We start from the raw sequence: 18,698 nt of genomic DNA on the forward strand, positions 1-18,698 counted from the left end.
GTCCTGGAGCTTATCTCTCCCGTCCAGGTGGAATTTCAAAACCTGTTGGAGCAGAGAATCCTGGGAAAGAAGCGGGAACACGTTACAGGTTTTTATGGCAGAATGATCCCTGGAATTTTAATTACCTATCTTCACACTATTATGTATTTACATATCCTAATGACGAGATTACACATTTCAATTAGCATGTAATTATGAGTTCTATTACTTAAAGAAAAATACTTGGGGATAATTACACAATTATGAAGTACAATTAGAAAATGACATATAATTAAATTTAGAAAAGCTTTTGAAACACTCCTCCTACCCTCCCATCCCGCCGCCTGTACAGAGACGTCTTGTACTTGTTCTCTCTCTCTTTCTCCTCTTCTAGTACAAATCCATGCAGTCCAGTCCAAGGTGAGCAAGGGGCCCAGTGACATTGTAATCTGGGGAGGCAAGTCCTTACTACCTCTTGGGGGTTGAGGTAGAAGCTCTGAGGTTGTGGAATCATGGGGGCATTTTTTCAGGATGTAGGGAACAGTTGTCCACAATTCCTGGCTGGAGATCTGCTGGGAGTACAGAAAGTGAGGGAGCAGGGTGGGACAGTCAGTTCCAGGGGCTGGGAATGTTGCCCAGAGGCTGGGCCATTGACGATGGCAGAAATCCATAGGGTATCAGGAGTCATGTCTTCATGCCTATAGCACTTGACCATTTTGGAAGCACTTCCCTCATTCAACCCTCTGAAGCATCTGATGGGGCAAGAAGACAGATTAAGGGTTATTTCCCTTTGGGGATTCCTTTCTTTGAACTCTATGTGTCCATATTCCCAGTTTTTCTCTTTAGTTCGTGGATTTCCCTTCTCCGTCTTCTTCATTGCTTCTTTTTCTACTTGGCTCACAGAGTACGTGTTATTTTTCTCCAGCGGTCCATCCTCTCTCCTCTTCCTTTTTCTCTCTTTGGCAATTGAAATGGGGTGGAAGGAGCAGGCTAAAGATCCCACGCCCTCAATTCCAGGTTCCTGCCATGAGAGTGGGCAACCCCACTGAAACTGAAGGTTTCAGGAAGGTTGCCCAGAAGGCCCCAAGTGGGGCTTGGCCTGGCACGGCCTCCTCACGGTGTCCACTCACAACATCCCTGTTGGCAGAGCTGGCAGCAGGCAGGACCCTTGGGAAAGGTGTTGACAGCACTGATGGCAGCTCATGTTCGGGCCACGTGCTCCCCAGACATGTCCTGGAGCACCCCCAGCAGCCCCACCCTGGCAATGTGCTGACTGTGGGCAGGAGAGAGGGGCTGGTGTCCCAGGATTGTGCCAGTGGTGGTGGAGCAGTGTAGAAAGGGTCTCTGAACATCTTTTATAAACACATATTCAACCTGCTGTGATGGGGTGCAGTTGGCTGGAACACAATGGAATGTTGAGCCAAGCCCCAGCCTGTGCGCAGGCTATAGGAGTGAGCCTGTCTGTGTGCAGGAAGGCTGGGGGGCGGGGGTTGCTTTCCTTCCTGGCTTTGGAGGGAGTGAGGACATTCCCTGCAGATGAGGGTTCTAGAGAGCCTTGGACCTTGCAGGCCTCACACTGGCTCCCATAATGACTCCCCTCGTCTTCTGCCTCCTATCTTCTGCCGTTTTTTTTCAACTATCTTTTTTTTTATTTTTTATTTTTTATTTTTTTTACCAGTTGCCATCGCACCACTGCTGAGCATGTCAAAGATAATGAAAAACCCAAGGTCAAGGTGCTGCTTCTAAGAGAAATGGTTCTAAATTGCAGATCGAGGGGTGCCTGGGTGGCTCAGTGTGTTAAAGCCTCTGCCTTTGGCTCAGGTCATGATCTCAGGGTCCTGGGATCGAGCCCTGCATAAGGCTCTCTGCTCAGCAGGGAGCCTGCTTCCTCCTCTCTCTCTGCCTATCTCTCTGACTACTTGTGATCTCTGTCAAATAAGTAAATAAAATCTTCTAAAAAAATGCTTTAAATTGCAGATCTAATACCATTTGCTCCCCATCTCCATTTTGTTCCTCTCCCCAGCTAACTCACTTAAGACTATCCAGATACCCTTGGGAGAATGTCTACACTCCCTAAAGCATCTGCAATCCACCACCCAGCCTTGCCTCCTACCCTGTGCCTCCTGCTTCCTTTCTGCTCTGGCCACAGACCTTCTTTCAATGTCACAGAATGTGGCCACTGTCACTGTATTTGTCCGCCATGCCCTGCCTCTCCCTCCTCCTTGTAACGTCCTTCTCTACCTCCAGTTCTCAGGTTAGACATGACTTCCTCTAGGACCCCCTCCTGCCTCAGACATCAGACCTTCCTCGTTCTCTGTGCAGCTCAATACTTCAATTTGTGTGTCTCCAAGAAAATAGATCAGATGTTTTATGATCCCATGGTATTTTTATCTTCCTGTGGAAACTTTCTACTAGAACAGGGACTGCTGTAGCCCCTGACACACATTAGGGCTGAATGAATGAAGAACTGGAAACCTCTCCAGTCTGGAGCCATCTGGGCTTTTGAGAGAGCCAAGCAGTACAGACTACTAACACCTGTATTTCCCCCTGGGGCGACTCTTAGATTCCATGTCCCTTGCCTTTGCCGTTGGCTTACGATCTCTCCTACGCGGAACCATCATGCCGCTGGAGGGAACCCTAGCCTTGTCAGGGGTTCCTGGAAACTCTGAGTTTTTTTGTTTGGCCTCTCAGTTTTTGTGAGAGCAGGGCAGCCCTGGGGAAGGCATTGCTTCTAGGCTTTGGAAGAATGGCTCCCAGAGACGCCTCAGGGCCGGCTTATCACAGAACAACTCACTGGATTATTTTCCCCCCGCTTGATATTTTTCTACTTCCTACAGTCGATGAAACATTTTCAAGTCTGCTGCCAGCTCTTAGGGGAGGGTGGCCCTGTGGCTTCCCCATTGTTGCCCTCCTGGCCGGGCTTTGAGCAGGTCGGGCAACTAGGGGCTGGCTCTACAGCTCATGCACCTGCAGGAGTTGAGGGGTGGGTGGGAAGTGCCTGCTCCCCTGGGCACGGTTGGAAAAGAAAATTTGGTTGCTATTCTGGTGAAGACTAAGGTGATCGACCACTGCAGAAATGTCAAAGCCGGCCCATGAGGGATGTAGGGAAGGTGGTCCTAGGATCATAGTCCTTTGAAGCAGTTGGTCCCTGGAATCCACAGTGCTGGCCTTGCCCCTGCACTTGAGGTTCTTGAGGCTAGCACACCGGCTATGTTTTGGTTCCAGGCCCCTGCAAGCAGCAGGATTACTGTGAGCTTGGTTTGAACTGAACAGTCTAGTGTCTGAGCTTGATGTCTGGTGGAAAAAATACCGTACACAGGTTTGTCTTTTCTTTTTCTTTTTCAAATTCAGTATGGATTTTATTATAGCGTGAAGTGATTTGAGTACACAAGAACCAGCGTCTTTGAATGCCAAAATATAAGCTGTAATAGTAATGGTGGTTGACTTGCTTTCTATCTCTGTCTTTTTGGTTTGGTTTGGTGTGCCCAATGTGCATATATATATATATACACACACACACACACACACATATATATATATATATTTAAAGACTTTATTTATTTATTTGACAGAAAGAGATCACAAGTAGGCAGAGAGGCAGGCAGAGAGAGAGGAGGAAGCAGGCTCCCTGCTGAGCAGATAGCCTGATGTGGGGCTTGATCCCAGGACCCTGGAACCATGACCCGAGCCAAAGACAGAGGCTTTAATCTGCTGAGCCACCCAGGAGACCCCTATATATATATATATTTTTTTTTTTAATCAAGCATGACCAAGTATTTATTTTTGGTTGAGAACCATCTGCCACCTCTAACAGGGAAGGCACAGAGACCCACAGAAAGTTCTTTCTCCTCATACTCACTTCCTGACTCTTCATGGGATGGGTAAATAGTAACATTTGGAATCAGGCTTTTTGGTGCTTTGCTAAGAATGTTGGAGTCCTCGGTGTGTCTTCATTAAATAATCATAAAGTTAATTACTGGCGGGGAAACAGGAGCTGGGGAAAGGAGTTAAGAATTCTGCTCTGAGTCCTTCAGGGGGGAGGGGAGAACTCAGTGGGTGGGAGTAGAAGACGAGATATCCCTGGGCAGGAAAGTGAGGGCAAATGGGGTCTTGCAAGAGAGATGGTGGTTTCCCGGCTCGACAACTTCAACTCTGTGGCTAGAATTAGGGACCTTCAAGGTCAAGCTGTCCATACCAGGGAGGACAAGGGCGTGGGGAGGAGAGCCGCGGGAAGGCACACAGGTACGTAGTGAAGGCTACAGAAAGCTGACGGAATGTCTGCGGGCTTGCCAGCGGGGTGGGAGACAGATAGTTCCGAGGGAGCCTCAGACTGTAGCATAGGGTTTGGTGGGGAGGCAAAAGGGAACAGGGCTTTTCAGGATGAGGAAATGGGTGGCTTCCCATCAACTTCTGGGCTTTTCTAGAAAAGATAAGGACACCTTTTTGCTGGTGGCAACTTGGAAAATTTTCTTAAGTAGGTAAAATGAAGGAACTTTGCCAGGAAGAGTAAAATGACTTTTTTTTTTTTTTTTTTTTGAGTAAAATGACTTCTTAAGGTGGGCTCTAAGGGATACATTTAGACCTGGGTTTATGCAGATGACAGGCATCTCTTACTGTCATAATGTATGTATGTCAGAAGGCATAGGGGGTTGAATGGTGGCCCCCAAAATATGTCTGTATCCTGATCCACAGAACCTGCCAGTTTGACCTTAGTTGGAAAAATGGCCTCTGGAAAAACGCCCCAGCTTTCCCACTGGGGCCTTTTTCTCTTCAAGAAGTACTCAGAGGGCTACAGCGTTGGGGGGTAAGGGTCCTGTTGATGGTTCCTCCAGGTCCCAGATTTCTTTGCAATCTGAGTATGAAAAAAATCAAATAAATTTAACTTTAAGGATTTATTCCAACATCCTGGAAGTTTGATTTAGACAGGGAGTAAGTAACTTACTGAATTCTTCAAAGTGTTTGTTTCCCAATGAGCCATTTTCCATATTCAGTGGGTCCACATGCTGGACAGGCTGTTTGAATAAAATGCCCTGACATTTTAAGAGCAAAGGGCTGCGGTCTCTGCCTTCCTTGTTGAAGCCCCCTTATAAAAACCTCTGGGAAATACAGGGGCGCCTGGGTGGCTCAGTGGGTTAAAGCCTCTGCCTTCAGCTCAAGTCATGGTGTTGGGGTCCTGGGATCGAGCCCTGCATCGGGCTCTCTGCTCACCGGGGAGCCTGCTTCCCCCCCTCTCTCTGCTGCCTTTCTGCCTACTTGTGATCTCTCTCTGTTAAATAAATAAATAAAATCTTTGAAACAAAACAGAACAAAAAACCTCTGGGAATACAGTGATTTTGCAACATGAGGTTTATTCAACCTGCTTAGAGAGGGGGAACATCATGTTGACAGAGTCTCAGTAATGGCTAAAAAGTGTGAAGTTAGTGGGCTTTTGTGATAGGGTGGTTGTAGGGGAGAAGTAGTAAGTGTGGTCTGGGCAAGGATTGGTCCGAATTTGCAAATAACTGGATTCTCTATGGTCTTGTCTTTGGAGCTTGAGTTCATATGGTTAATCACTTTCACGATCTTATGGAGCCCATGGGTCTGCAGGAGCTGGTGTTAAAATATTTTGATCTTAGTTTATGTTGTAAGACAGGGTTGCATACAACTGATCTATTTTGTGAGTCAGGACATTTTACAGTTCACGGGTTCAGTCTTATTTCTTACCTCTCAAGACAGGAGAATATGTTTTCCAAAGAGCTGTTGTTTCTTTGATTCAGTCCAGGAAGAAATCCATGATGGAGGCCAGAAGGAATGCTTGTTCCCAATGGAAAAATGGTAGAGTTCCTCCCACTCTACCCGAAGTAGTCTGAATCTTCTTGCTGAATCAGGGACCTCCAAGGACCTGGCTGCCCCCACCCACCAGTCACTACCATCACTCCTCACTTCCACTGGCGTGGCCCAGCCTCTGTCACCATCACCCACTACCACCCCAGCCCATATTACTCTCACCATTGCAACCAGAGCCACAGCGTAAGCAAACACTGGATGCCAGGAACTGTGCTATGTGGGTTGCTAACCATAGTTTTGTTCAATCGCCACCGTGACTTTGAACATGGATTAGTGATTCTTGACTGGAAAGATACTGATGGATCCTTGCCCAGACGTGCTGAGTCAGCAGTTCTTGGACATGAGCTCAGGAATCTGTATTTTAAAAATATTGCATTGATGACTTGGATGTGTACATAACATTCAAGAACACAGATGTAAACACTTTTATTCTTATTTCACAGATGGGCCAAAGGACAGGGGATTAAGAAACGATTTCCCCTGTGATCCCAGGAATGGCTCTACGTGAGATGAGTTTGGGAAACGGTCTTACAGGTCAAGGAAAAAGAATAGCTTCTGTTTGGTGACCTGCGGTTCATCTCGTTTTATGGGGGGCGGAAACTGAAGTTCGGAAAGGTTAAGTAAATTGCCTAAGCGCGCACAGCTCACAAGGGCTGAGCCAGGATTCGGAGGCAGAGCTGCGTGATGCCAGGTGCTGGGCTCTCTCCCGAATGCTCTCCCGGCACCTCCAGGAAGTTCTCTCAGGCATTTGTTCTACGGACACATCACTCGTGTTCCCGCTTCTCCACCAGTGGGGACATAGTTTCTGGCCAAAAATGACCTCCCTGCTGTTCCAGTCTTCATGAACAGCGTAGCTCATCACCACCTTCTTTCCTATTCCACAGCCCCCTCCAGGACCCCTGTCAGGCTTGTCCTTCTTCTTGGCACCCAAGGTTTCAGACTTTACTATGGTGTCTCATTCTTCATCTCGATCTGGCTATCACTTCCTGTCTGTCTTTTTCCCAGTGTGTTTCTTTCCTTTTGTCTTTGTCCAGTTCCACTGTGATTGTTCTAGTCCTCATGCTCTCTGAATCCTCACATATCTCTGAAACTGGCCTTAGTGACACCTCCAGTTTCTTCTTCATGCCATCTCCTGTAAGAAAATAGAAAAATCCATGTTGATCTCTGCCCCTGGATCCTGACACAGAGCCCCCCAAACCCTTCTAAATTCCTAACGGATAAGAGCACTAAGAGCATCTTTTGTTGGAATGAGGTGACTCTGGGTGGGCTCCTGGATGGCTCCTGGATGGGGGCTGGTCACCAGAAAGGCCAAGCCATGATTAGAAGCTTGGAACTTTCAGCCCTGTCCCCCGTTCTCTAGGGAAGGGCGAGGGGCTGGAAATGAAGGTAATAGTTGATGGCGCCTGCATGAGGAAGTCTCTGTAAAAATCCCAATAGTATGGGGTACCAGGAGGTTCCAGGTTGGTGAACACATCCAGGTGCTGGGAGGGTGAGGCACCCCAACTCCACGAGGACAGAGGCTCCTGCTCTCAGGACCTCCCAGTCTCCTATGTATCTCTTCACCTGGCTGTTCAAAGGCTGAATCCTTTGTCATATCCTTTAATAAAGGGGTAAAATGTAGGGCGGTGTTTCTCTGAGTTCTATAAGCTGCTCTGGCAAATTAATTGAATCCGAGGAGGGGGGATCCTGGGAACCTCTGAGTGACAGCTATAGATTGCAAGCACAGATGGCAGCCTAGGCTTGTGGTTGGCATCTAAAGTGGGGCGAGGGGCAGTCTTGTAGGACGGAGTCCTTAACCTGTGGGATCTGAGGCTGCCTCCAGGTAGATAGTGTCAGAATTGAGTGAAATCGTAGGACACTCAGCTGGTGTACGGGGAATTGCTTGGTTGGAGCCCTTCTGCCACCTCTGCCCCCCACCCCCCCCTCACCTTCCACTACCCCCACCTCACATATCGGGGGGTCAGAAAAATTTTGAGTGTGGTAGTTGTGAGCGTGCGAAGGAAACACAGGAAGAAAGGACTGAATTTTTTCCAGTACATCTACCCTGCGCTCAAGGAAAGATTTATCCTCCACAAATACTTTTGCTTTCGGTCATCGCTGGCTCTAGAAACCCAGGCAAGCCCAACCTGCTCGTCACGGGCCCTCCTGAAGGGGGCTCCACGGAGTCTGCAGGGTTATGACAATAACAAATGATAACCCGTTTCAGTTAAAAATTATTGTATAAGCAAACAGCTAAACAGTTTTGACAACCACTTCCTGTTTTGACTTTTACTGAAACATTAGCAGATTGCCTTCAACATAATGTCAGTGTTGATAAAAATCAGAGCAAATTTGGGCAGAGACACTTGATCTAATTTTATAAAACACAAACAACTTCTAATATATATTTAGTTTCCTTTCTTGGAAATAAAGTGCTTTCTATGTAATTATGATTTTTGTAATTTTCAATATCCAACTCTCAAAAGTATCTTTTATATGCACTCTTTGCAATTTCGAGAAACGGTTGCTTTTTACTTTATATTCCACTTGAGATAAGATTTCTAAGTTAGCACAGTCGTATCCAGTTAAGTACATAAAATGGGGCCATTAATTCCAACAACAAATATATAGTCAGCATTTGTGAAAAGAAGAATCTTTGGCTATTTCTTAAAGTGTCTAAATACTGGATATATTACTATCCTTCCCCCCAGCCCTTGAAAATAATTACTTGTTGTATTACATTGGCAATTCTCTGACTTTAGGTATGATTTTCATCTCTGTTGAAATGCAGAACTTTAATTTACCAGTTGAGAAACTCATTTAAATACGTAGTATAAAAACCAACATGACTTTAAGCATTCTTTTCTGGCAAAAGTCCATTCTGTGCGTTAGAATAGCTCTGACTAATATACATGCAATGACTTTCACTTTCTCTTGTCCCAAATGTTCAGAAGACCCTATCTTTTTGGTTTGTTGGGCTGGATTCCAGCCGGCACCATATGATAGTAGAGCTATCTAGCCATCGTAAGTATGGTAGCCACTATAATAATCCTCCAATCTCAGTGGCCCACCAACATAAAACTTTATGTTGATGGGTTTGGGTTATGCTATTGGGCATCTCCCCTTCAAGCAGTGACTCGGGCCCGGCCAGGCCCCTTCTATTTTGTGATTCTTCCAGATGTGGTTCTTTCAGATGGAATTTGGTGTGGGATTTGCTGGGAGCCGGGTCTAGAGGTGGCACGCATCCCTTTCTCCTATCCCCTATTACCAGAACTCTGTCACTTGGCCAGTCTGTGACAAGGGGTCTGGGAAACGGTGAGGTACACACAGATTTGGAGGAGGTCTACCAGCTTCTAAAATGGGCTGACGGACTCGCCCACAGAGAATCTGGAAGCCTTGGGAACTAGGTTGGGAAGGTTCCATTTTCTGTGTCTGCATTAGAAGATAGAACTCCCTGTTCTATCTTCTAAAAGGAGGCCAGAAACTTGAATGGCCTCTCTGATCTGCAGCCCATGGGCCCCGATGAGGTCTCCCTTTAGGTTTCTGCCAAACTTTTAAAACATTTGATTAGCTAACACAAAACTCGTTAACAGGAAGAATGGGAAGAATAGTAGGGCAAGGCATTTATGCTAAGAGGCTTAGATCAGTGAATAACTTAACATTTAGTTATTTACCATTGAGTGAATCGATGGTGTCATTTTGGACACTTCAGGTTTCAATGCACCAAAGCTGCCCCCTAACTTCAATGTGCGTAAGAATCAGCTGGGTGCCTTGTCCAGGTGGAGATCCTTATTTAGTCAGGCCCAAGAGCTTGCATTTTTAGCAAGCTTCCCAGTCATGCCCATGGTGCTGGTCTGAGGAGAACATTGAGTAGCAAGGCACCCAAGTAGAACATACAACAGGGCATCCTAAAAGATCACTGACATAGAAAAAATAATTGTGAATATTCTTGACTCACCAGAGAGAGAGAGAGAGAGAGCGCACACATGCATGTGCACACGCAGGTGGTGGGGAGCAGAGCGAGAGAGAATCTTAAGCAGGTTCCACACCCAGTATGGAGCCTGATGTGGGAGCCGAAATCAAGAGTCAGACACTTAACCCGCTGAGCCACGCAGGCACCCTTTTGACTCACTTTTCAGTCATGCTCAATGTCAGTATTTGTGTGCGTGCTAAGAGAGAGATACAGCATAACCTAATGCATACAAACAAGCATGTGGAGTTAGTAAGACTAGGGTATGAATCCCGGCACGGTCACTTGTTGGCTTTGTGAATTTGAGTGAGTCACGGAAAGCTCCAAGACTCTGATTCCTCTTCCGTGAAGAGCCATGAACTGTACCCGCATCCAGGAATGCGAGATTTAAATGAAAGTCTTAGTTGAGTCTCTGACATAGAGCTGGCAGCGGACAAGAGGAGGTTGTTACTCTCCGCTCACACTGGCCAACAGTGAAGCTATCATACGGCTGGCATGCAGAAGAATTTCTGGTCCTGGCCCTACATTAAAAACATAAAACCCATCACGTGCCCAAGCAGGGTGTTGCCTGGTCCTTCCAGACTAAGACAACTGAGTCAACTTCCTCCAACACCAGAACCCAGCATTCTGTCTTGAGTTCTGGGACAGATTTTGACTGAAGCAACCTTTGGGCTTGTCTCTTTCAGCCTGGGCGTCACATGAATGTTTCATGCACTGTATTTACTGACTGCTGTCTCTCTGGGCACAGTCACTGGAGCCCCCTTTCTGGAACCACATGGAATAAACTTATTGCTTTGTTTGTAAGACCCGCATGTGTAAAACCCTGTGGGTTTTATAATCTACTTGTCCAATTTTAAAAAAATTCATTTTTGATTTTGAAAGCAATATGAAGATATATTTTCCTTACACACACACACACACACACACACACAAGAGCATTACTGAAAAGCCTTGTTTCTTCCCATCCCAGTTCCCTGTCCCCCTAAAGGAACATGGTTATGAGTTTGACACCTCTCTCTCTCTCTTCAATTTTCAAGATAACCGTTTGCAGCCTGAAATCCTGCAAATGCTTAAAAGTGTGTGTTACAAATGCAAGGGTTTGTCCTATCATTTGCTTCTCTTCAATCTAAAGTCACTTTCTAGGCAATCTCATTTACACATGCAGTTTCCACTGCTACTACTGATACCTTCAGAATTTGTATCTGGAGCCCAGATTGCTCTCTTGAGCTCTAGAACTGTAATTCCAAGTCTCTCATTTCCATCTAGAAATCCCTCAGGTGCCTCAAACCCAACTTGTCTAAATCTAAAATTACAAGATTCCTTCTAAACCTATTCCTCCTTCTGGTTTTCCTCTCACAACTGGATCACCCAATCACCCATGCCAAAAGGAAATCGAAGCAATCACCCCCCCCAATACAGTTGACTATATACAAATTAACTGTTCTAACGGATTAGACAGTGTTCAAAAAGCAAAAGTCCTAAGACATAGGTGACTTCTATTAAATTAATGTTAGAGTAATGATACCTAGGGTTGGCAAGGATGGGGAGACTCATGGCTTTGAAAATTGATGCACTCCTTTGGGAAGGCGATTTGGCAAGTGTGGCAAGTGCCATACACGTTCTCATTTATTTTGTTTGATCAAGTCATTTCTTTTCCAGAATTCTAGCCTAAGGAAATAATCCAGAACTTAAAGGAAATTATATTCATATAGATATCTACCTTGGTGTTATTAATAAGAGAGAAAAAGGGAACATTTTTTATTAATAACAACATTGATCGAGTGCTCACTATCTATTAGGTTCTATGCGAAGCACTTTACATCTGTTAGTTCATTTTGTCCTTACAGCAAACCCTTGAGTTAAATGCTATCAGGCTGATGTTGGCAAGTGGAAAAGTAATGTTTAATGAGTTGAAGCATCTTGCACCAGGTTGCACAGGTACGAAGTTACATGTTGAGATCTGAAGCCAGGTTAGTCTTCACAGACTGAGCTCTTAACTGCTGTGGTCAACGTGAGTAGATGAGGTCATCAACGTGAGTAGATGAGGTCATCCACCTAACGAAGTATCACAGCACTAGTAGAGATGGATACACAGACCATGCGGCAGCATAGAAAGATAATTCATTCATTGACTCAATGTATATTTGCTGCCAGATACAGCCATTTGCTGAATGAGAACAATATTAAGCAAATTGAGTGGAAAAAGGCATACATGTCAACTATGTAGGAAAAACACCAGAAGAAGGTACAATAAATCATTAACCCTGCTCATATTAAATTATGGTAATGGTAAAATTACTGATTTTTTTCCTCTAATTTTTCTACTTTTAATAATGAGTACTATCACACTTGGCATTTGAAAAATCTTTTTATTATAGGAAATTTCAAAAGTGCACAAAAGTAGAAGAGTATCACGAGCAGCCACAGACCCATCTTCCTGCTTCACCAATAATTACCTTATAGTTAGTTAGTCTCATTTCATAATATCCCCAGTCCTATGGCTCTGTCCCTCGATTATTTCCAAGCAAATCCTGGAGCTCCTACTATTTTATTCATAAATATTCTGTTTGTATATTTAAACGATGAGCAGTCTGTAAAACTAACTGTAACACCATTTCCTAAATTATGAATAATTCCATCCTATAACTGGATATCCACTTAGTGTTCGAATCAATCTATTGTGTCCTTATTTATTTGTTTTTATGGTTCTTTCAAATCAAGTCTAAATAAGGTCCATAGCTTGCAATTAGTTGATATGTTTTTAAATCTCTTTTCATTGTTAGGTTTCCTCCTCCTCTTTTTCCCTCCTTTGTAATTTATCTGTTGTCCAAACAGGGCAATTTCTTTGTAGAATTAGTTTCCTATTTTCAGGATTTTGTTGATTGCGTGCTCATGGTGTCATTTACCTTGTTTCTCTGCCACCTGTATCTATGGAATTTAGTAGCTAAATATAAAGTCTTGGTCAGATTCAGAGTCAACCTTTTTTTTTTTTTAAAGTAGGCTCCACACCCAATGTGGAGCTTGAACTCATGACCCTGAGATCAAGAGTGTCATGCCTTACTGACCAAGCTAGTCAGGGACGCCTAGGGTCAATATTTTTATGTAAGGATGTTTTATAATTTTATCAGAAGGCATATAACATCTGGTTAGCTATTGTTTTGTATTCTTAGTGTTATTGTATTGGTGGGTATTGCTTCAATCTGTCCTACATATATATATAAATAAAATATAGTAATATGTAAAATATAACTCAAGCCACATAAGTAATTTTTAATTTTCTAGTGGCTATATTTTATTTTATTTTTATCTATTTATTATTTTAAAGATTATATTTATTTATTTGACAGAGAGAAAGAGATCAGAAGTAGGCAGAGAGACAGGCAGAGAGAGAGGGAGAAGCAGGCTCCCCAATGAGCAGAGAGCTCCATGTGGGGCTGGATCCCAGGACCCTGAGATCATGACCTGAGCTGAAGGCAGAAGCTTAACCCAATGAGCCATCCAGGCACTCCTCTAGTAGCTATATATTAAAAAATAAAATGAAACAGGTAAAATTAATTTTAATAATATATCTTATTTAATCCAATATATTTCAAAAATTATCATTTCAACATGAAATCAATATAAACATTACTAATGAATTATTTTACGTTCTTTTCAAATACAGGGTCTTTCAAATTCAGTGGGAGTCTATGCTTAAAGCACATGTCAATTCGAACTTGGCACATTTCAAGTGCTCAACAGCTTTGTGTGGCTGCCGGCTACCATACAGGATGGCGCTACCATGGGCTGCTGGATCCATTCTCTCCCCGAAGGGCGCAGATTAATGATATTCTAATTCTGGCATGCTTTCTTCATATACCTGAAAAAGTAACTTATCCTCATCAATTATTTGCTTTTCTTGAGAATAGTTCATTTAAAAAGGCAAGATAGATCTTGATATCTTGACTTTTTTTTTATCTGCCAGTTTTCAAAATTTGAGTTGGTTTCTTAGCATTCTCCAAAAATAACAAATCAGTGAGGTTTTAAAAAATGTAGCAATCTGAACTCATGGCTTTAAACATAGATCTGTTTAAATAATTATAGTTACTCTTATTGGTACTCAAATTGTTCTATCTTTGGCCCATAAGAACCTCTTCAGGTCAGCTCCTGAGTGTTCTAGACATGGCCCCAGTTGTCTCTGATAGATTTCTGGTATGATAGTATATTCTAAGCTCATCTTGTAAATTTTCTGTCTAAGACCTAGAATCAACCATTTCTCCTTGGAGCCCTGGTTCATTTTAGTGGGAAGTGACTTTAAAGATTATAACCTAGTTCTAAAGGTGCTCATTGCTTAGGATTAGCCATTGTTTTTAGACATTTTCAGTAGGCAAAGCTAGAAAATATTTTTTTAAAAATCCATATCATTAGTTAATACTGGTACTTCCAATTCAAATTTAGGAGTGCAAGGGCTTTTATTTTTTTAAGACTTTATTTTTTGAAGCAGTTTTAGATTCACAGCAGAATTGAGGGGAAGGTATGGAGATTTTCCATCTATGCCCTACCCCCACTCATGCAGATCATCTTCCATTATCAACATCCCTCACCAGGGAGAACCTCTGTTACAACTGATAAACCTCCACTGACACATCGCAATTGGTACTGAACATTTTGTGGGTTTGGACAAAGGTATAATAATGACATATATCCATCATTATAATATCCTACAGAACATTTTCACTGCCCTAAAAAGTCCTCTGTGCTTGGCCTGTTCATCCCTCCCCACCCCAACTACTGGAAACCACTGATTTATTTATTTATTTATTTTACCATCTCCATAGTTTGTCTTTTCCAGAATGTCTTCTAGTTGGAATCATACAGTATGTAGCCTTGAGAAAGGGGACTCCATCTGATTTCTGAACTTCTCTTCCAGATTTCTCTTTTCCTTTCCCTACACTGCTACCAGAATCTGGACTAAGAAGCAAGGACGCTTTCTGGTTACAGAGCTAATGTCCCTGTTTCTTCCTGGTTCCTCAGCTTTACCGTGAGGGTCCTGGCTTTGGAAGCATCTTTGCTTTGGCTCCTGGTCATTATCTGCCGAGGTCACCTGTGAGGCCAGTGCTGTCACCAAAGCCACCAGTCTGTGAGGGCCTATCCTGGGGCTCATCCAAGCCCCAGCTCCAGGAGGCAAACTGCAGATGGTTCTTCTATTTTTAGATCCTGGGATGTTGCCCATGAAGGAGGCAGTGACCTGGAAAAGCCAATTCTCCCTCCAGTCTATGTTTCTGACTCTCTCATTTCCTTTATTGTTCTACCAGAATTTCCCTCTGTGGGACTGGGATGAAATGACTCAGAGTTAACTGAGTTGCACCTTATTCTGGGGACATACCCCTTAATTTCCCAGGCACCTGCCAGAACTGTGCCTACCAAGACTGTTTTTAGGTATAACAGGCCAGACTGCCTATAACATCAGGAATCCACAGTTTTTGATCATTCTTTCCAATCAGTAATACATTTTTGAGCACGCATTCCAGTTTTTGCTTATGTATCCATTCATAAATTCTATACACATACATTTGTACAAATATATATGTTATAGAGCTTATACAGAGGAGAGGAAATTGATAGGCTGTGATAGTCCTAAAGAGTTAGAAGTTCTCATATTCTTTTCTTCTATTTCATGATCTTCTGGCACATCCTACGGTGGAAATCACTGCTACCTAGGGAATTTTCCTGCAGAGTGGAGTGAGGAAATGTCCTTGGGAGATAGTGTTTTTGAACCGCAATGCTAACTATTGTTGATTTGAGGAATAATGGAAAAGTTTTTGTTGCTCAAAGTATTTTCTCTTTCCCAGTAGATAGCAATATCTTAGAATCCTCTATTAGAGATGTGATAACTTTGCGTCAAACATTGCCTTTTCCCCAAGGGCTCTTAAAACACAAATCCTCATGAAAGAACTTGGCAGAAGACACAGTTTACACGTCCAGTGCTTTGGGTTGGTGTCTAAGTCCTTGCTTTCCTCAGAGCCCTGATGCCTCACAGAGTGTTTGGCGTCCAGGAAGAGCTCCATGAGTCTTTGCTGAGTGGGCGGATGAGTGAAGGAAGGGCCACAGCCTGGAAGGATGGGCAGCAAGGAGAAAGTGTGCTGGGAGATAGAGTGTAGTTGAGTTTCCTTCTCTTCCTGATTTTGCTCGGGCTGAAGAGTCACTCAGCACAGAGCAATTTCTCTCAGTACAGGGCTTCTCTTGTCCTGAAATTCTGTTTACCATGCCTGCAGGGGAGTCTAGGTCCCTCCCTTCAGGTGTGAGAAAGGACCCTCTACTATACAGACATTTGGAAAGAGGTCCCTCTTGCCTTTCCAGTAAGTTTAGCAGGGTCTCTGTTCCATTTTTTACCACTTTCCTCTGTTCTTCTTCTTCTTCTTCTTTTTTTTTTTTTTAAGATTTTATTTATTTATTTGACACAGAGAGAGAGAAAGAGAGAGAGAGAGCACGCAAGAACAAGCATGGGGTGAGGAGTGGCAGGCAGAAGGAGAGGGAGAAGCAGGCTCCCTGATGAGAAGGGAACCCAATACCTGACTCAATCCCAGGACCCTGAGATCATGACCTGAGCTGAAGGCAGACACTTAACTGAGTGAGCCACCCAGGCGCCCCAGTTCACTCTGTTCTTAGAGCACCCTAAGATAAAGGAGCAGAGGTCAGTCTGTCTACTGACTCATGGGGCATCCTTGGGACAAAAGACGGATCTGCCCACTTTGGTATCTTGAGTTCATTTCTTTTGGGCAATAGAAGGAGGCTTCTTTTCCCAGAAAGAAATGCCTGGTGAAATGGATTCTGCTCAGCTAGTCAGCCTTGGGCAGTTTTTTGTTTCTGTTTAGATTCCTTACCCCCAAACTAGAAAAGGATTTTGACAGATTGGATTAAGATGAGCAAGAGTATCTCTTTCCTTTTGTTCTCTAAAGTTTCTGGACACACCTAAGTACAAAGAGCGTATAATGTGTAAATATATGCCTATGTGAGCATGTTTCCAGAAACAGCACAATTTAATCTGAATCTTAACGAATTTATAGATTTACTTGGCAAAAATGGACATCTTGGAAATATTGAACTCCCACGTTTAGGAAAATGGTATGTTGCTGTGTATCTCTCAAAACAGGTCCTTAATATCTTCCAGCCATATTTTGCACTTATCATTGTGTACATCAGCTAAGTTTTCATTTGTTTGATCCTAGGGATTTTATATTTTGTTTTACTGCTGTGTACTGGTCATTTATTCTACTGTATTTTTTACTGTCGTAAAATATGCATAACATAAAATTTAGCATTTTAACAATTTTTAAGGGTATGATTTAGTGGCATGAAGTCCTTTTGTGTTGTGTAATTATCACCACTGTCTAATTCCAGAACTTTTTTATCATCTTGAACAGAAACTCTGCACCTGGGGCGCCTGGGTGGCTCAGTGGGTTAAAACCTCTGCCTTCGGCTCGGGTTATGATTCCAGGGTCCTGGGATTGAGCCCTGCATCGGGCTCTCTGCTCAGCGGGGAGCCTACTTCCTCCTCCTCTCTCTCTCTCTCTCTCTCTGCCTACTTGTGATCTCTCTCTGTCTAATAAATAAATAAAATCTTTAAAAAAAAAAGAAAAAAAGAAACTCTGCACCCATTAAACAACAACTCCCCATTCCCTCTCCCCCCTACCCAGGCCCTAGGAAGTTCCAGTCTACTTTCTGTCTCCAGGACATTGCCTGTTGTAGGAACCTCCTCTAAGTGGAATCATACAGTATTTGTCATTTTGTGACACTTTTTCACTTAGCATATCTTCAAGGTTCACGCATGTTGTAGCCTGTGTCAGAATGTCCTTCGTTTTATGGCTGAGCCATATTCCACTGTACACATGTATCGCATTTTATTTAGCTGTTGTCTGTGATGCACATCCGGGTCATTTCCACCTTTTGTCCATTGTAAATAATGTGGCAGTAAACATGGGTGTACAACTATCTGTTCTCTCAGTTCTCTTGGGTGTATACCTAGGAGCGGAATGGCTAGATCATATGGTAATTCTCTATCTCGCTTTTTGAAGAACTGTCAAAATGTCTTCCATGGCAGCTGCACCATTTTGCATTTCCATCAGAAATGCATCAGGGCTCCAGTATGTCCACATCCCGATGTTTTTATGATAGCCACCCACATGGCATCTCCTTGTGGTTTTGTTTGTTCTTCCCTAGTGACTGGTGATTTGGAGTACTGTATTTTTAAGTTGATTGTTGCTAGCTGACATCCTTATTTTTCCAAATAAAGTGTAGAAATATTTGTCTGGTTCCTTCCTCCAAAAATCCAGCTTGCATTTTAATGGGTTTGCATTGATTTTATAGATTAATTTGAGAAAAAATAGAGCTCCCCATTGAGTCATCTTTGTATCTTTTGAACAGCTTTAAAAAATTTAATAGTGTTTTAAAGTTAGGCCTTAGAAGAATGTGCATTCTTAATTAGCTTATTTCCTAGCTATGTTATAGATTTCATTACTGCTGTGAATCATGTCTCCCCCCTCATTTCTAGACAGTTATTATAGATTTGCAGGAATGTTACTAATTGTCGTAGATTGATTTTGTATCCAGCCTCCTTGTTGAACTCTTATTAGATCTTCATGGATGAGCATATAATTTGCAAATAATAGCAGTTTTATCACTACCCATTCAATTCTTACAACTTCTCATTGTTGAGTTGTTGTTGTTATTATGCTAAGTCTTATGCAGCATTAGCCAGGATACCCAGAAATGGTGATAATGAACACCATGCCTAATCTAATCTTCTCCATTAAGAATTATATTTGCTATATATTTGGGGTATAGATCCTTTATTAAATTATGGGAGTTCCCGCTTACTTTTTTCTGAACATTTCTATCATAAACATACATGGAATTCTAATCAAATTTATTCACTCTATTGTGAAATCATTTGATTTTTCTCTGT

Source organism: Martes martes, assembly GCF_963455335.1.
Source record: "Martes martes genome assembly, chromosome: 10".
NCBI lineage: Eukaryota > Metazoa > Chordata > Mammalia > Carnivora > Mustelidae > Martes > Martes martes.